Raw genomic sequence first — 3,660 nt, 5'->3', positions numbered from 1 at the left:
AGTGATTTAGGTAAACATTTCCTTTAGCTCACAAGCAAAGGACTCAGCCTTTCCGTCCTCCTGCAAGTGATTCATAGCCCTGTTGCCATGGAAAGTTTTCTGCCCCTCGCATCTCATATAGACACTTAGACGCTTGTACACGCACACAGTCAGTATAGAATAGATTCTGTCCGAGAGTTCTTCCTTGTGGATAACATAGTTCTTTAAACATAGGATATTAGATATGATTTGGGATTAGGTTGACTTGACCCCAGACTTCTCGTCTCCACATGTAGAGCTAAATGTCAAGTCCCCTTCACCCCCTAGTTGCACGTCAATTACACGTCATGCTGCCGCGCGCGCATCTATGCCAAGTATTATCTTATAGATCCACCTATGCCTGATAATTCTAACCAATCATGTTTCTTTTATTCCTTATTACGCCTAGTTTCGATTATGTCACTGTCACGTCATTTTTCTTATCAAATGTTACGCCTTCTACATTCGTTTCATTGTAATGTACTTATTATAAAAATACATGTCTGTTAATAAATTATTGTACTTCACTTCCTGAACCTTCGTGGTGACGGAACCTGAGGGCCGCGACTCGAGTCGGCCATTTTGAATGGAATAAAGCCCATTAGAAACCTCTTATACCACGGATTCTGCCTCTTGTTATTTTGAGCTATTTACTTTAATTTAAGATTCCGCATGAAATTCAGTCCGGTAATATTTATTTTATTTACCACACTTTGCTGCCTACCAACAGCCCACGGATTCTTCGCTGACGCGACCTCCTCCTGGAACTCGGGCCGGAGCAGTGATCTCGGCAAAAGAGATCAGAGCGGCTTCCCTGGTCAGAGGCAGTTGGCCATTGCTCCAAAGCTTAAAAAAACAAGCAGCGACCCAATCTTGCGGATGAGTCAGCGGAGGTGACAGTCCATAGTGGTTCGCGGTCCCGGTGAACTTGAAGCGGGCCACCTGCTGGGCTCCAGGTCAACATGTAACGTCGCATCGTTGCTCTGGGTCGCGATCGAAGCAATCTTTAGATGTGCAGGTTTCCCAAGAAATACAAGCTGTGTGCAGGGACACGCACACTGCAGCTTAAAAGATGTTGCCTGGAAACTTTGATGACCCTGTGTTTCCAATAACAGGAGGCCAGCTCTCCTCAGGCCCTTGGAGACTTTTTTGCTTCTGTGCACAGCACACAGCAAAGTCCTTGTTACAAGAAGGGGGGACACAGCACACAGGAAAGTTCCTTGTCCTCACCCTGAGTAGAATCAGCAAACTGAAGGCCAGCCTCAGAGCACACAGCAAGGGCAGTACTTCTCCTCAGTTTCTTCAGTTGATCTTCTTGGGCAGAGGTTCCTCTTGATTGTAGAAGTAGTCTAATTTTACTGGGGTTTCAGCTCTTACTTTTATACACCAAAAGTCTTTGTTCTTCATGTGTTAGGGATCCTGGACCCAGTTCAAACCAGTCCTGAGTGCATTCTGCCAGTGCACAACTTCTTTCTTTGTGAAGGTGGGCTAGGGTCTTCAGGCGCACCACAGGAGGTAGAGCAAGCATTGTGGAAGGCAGGCACAGCCCTATTCAGGCCCAAGGTGCTACTCCTCCCACCACTCCAAATGTAGATAGGTCCTTTCAGCCTACTGCTGACTCACCCAGACTCCTGGAGCCACCCCAGCCCCTGTCACTCTCAAACCAGCCAGTCAATCCACGACCAGGCAGAGGCACACAGCAAAATTGGACAAGAAAATAGCCACATTCAAAAAGTGCTATCTTCAAACACAGAATTTAAAAACCACCTTTACTAAAAGATGTGTTATTAAATTCTGAGTTTAGGGATACCAGAATCCAATGGGCTATCTCACACCTATGGGAAGATATGCAGGTATACATGGTACACAGCATTCCCCATTCTATCATATGGGCAAGATGGCTTCTCAATAGTGAATAACAAAAATGGCAGTATTTCACTATCAGGACATAGTACACACATCTGTACATGTCCTACCTTCCACATACACTACACCCTGCCCATAGGGGTGCCTTGGGTCTGCTATAGGGGTGTCCTATGTGCACAGTAAGGGAGAGGTAGGGCCTGGCAACTGGGTGAACTTGTCAGGTCAGGATGGCAGTTAGCAACTGCACGCAAGCACTGCGGTGGCATGCTTGAGACATCTCTTTTAGGGCTACTTAGGTGGGTGGGTGTAAAGGAAATCCAGTGGATAATGTAAAGAAGTCCAATGAGCACTCCAGTAGATTTAGGAAGTTTATTCTCAGATAGAAGTAAGGATCACCAGTCCAGGCAGCAGTTGACTTAAAACTGCCTCGGATCAGTCTCTAACCAACTCAAGCATTCTGTTGCCAAGTTATGACACATGGAATGCAGGTACGCAGCCCAGCAACACAGGCAAGAGGAAATTAGGGCAGGACACATGGGTAAGGGAAAAAGGTGTAAGAAATATAAGTAAGACCACAACACATCTCCCTCCCCAAACATATCAAAGTTGCACAAAAGAGAAAAGTTAAACAAATGCAGTACAGTAATACAACTGTCCTAAAATATTTAAAAATCCTTGTGTCAGGAAGTTTTGAACTTTAATCTCTATAACACACAGTAAAGTAAATATAATTGTTCTAAAACATTTTATAATCCTTGTGCCAGGATGGTCTGAACCTCAATCTCCACTGGCCCCCACGGGCAGGAACAAAAGGAACATTGCTATAACTTGTAGTCCTAGAGTTGTCACAAGATTCGTTGAAAGGGACACGGCTACGTTCACGTTCATGAACATCAGAACCAGGTTCCCATTTGACTAGCCGAGACATACTCCACACTTCACCAGAATCCAAAACAACAACATTCTTCCTAACTTCCTTAATAATGAATGGACCCATAAACCGTGTGTGACCCTTTTTCAAGAGATCAGGTTTTTTGATCAACACTTCATCTCTCACTCTACAGTGTTTGAGGAAAGAGGAATTCCTCAAATCAAACATGCTTTTGTATTTATCTTGGTGAAGCTTCCATCTCAAAACAATCTGTTCATCCATTTGTACGTCATTCACATCTATATCTAGCCAAGCGGGACTCACCTTGTCGTGCGGTTTCCTCCCCCCCAAAATAGAGAAAGGAGAAACCGACGTTAAACAATTAGGAATATTGCGGTGAGCCCACCATGTTTCCCTAAGCATTTTTTTGAGTGAAGACCTGGTTTGTATAGCTCTTTGGGCACAAGACTTGACCACTTTGTTCATTCTTTCAGCTAGGCCATTAGCTTGCGGAGAGTACAAGGCTGTCTTAAAATGAATGATGGACAACTCTCTTAGAAACCTGTTCATCTCATGCGAGACAAACTGAACACCATTATCAGTGATGAGGTGTTTAGGTATTCCTTCCCTTGAAAACTCCTCAGAAAGAAACTCTATAACAGTCCTGGTGTTCACAACAGGCACCCACTTGGAAGTGTAATCTACTAGCAACAACACATAATGTTCATTGTAAGCAAAAGATTCAAAAGGTCCAGCGATATCCAAACCTAACTTGGACCAAGGTTCAGAGGGAATTTCCACGGGTGAAAGGGGTGCAGTACGACTTTTTTTTACTCTTGTCACTATTAGCACATTCCCAACAATCTTTAACATCTTCCTCAATCTGTCTATCCATCATTGGATAC

The sequence above is a fragment of the Triturus cristatus genome, chromosome 2_1 (genome assembly GCF_964204655.1).
Source record: "Triturus cristatus chromosome 2_1, aTriCri1.1, whole genome shotgun sequence".
NCBI classification, from domain to species: domain Eukaryota; kingdom Metazoa; phylum Chordata; class Amphibia; order Caudata; family Salamandridae; genus Triturus; species Triturus cristatus.
Note: the sequence above shows the minus strand (reverse complement) of the source record.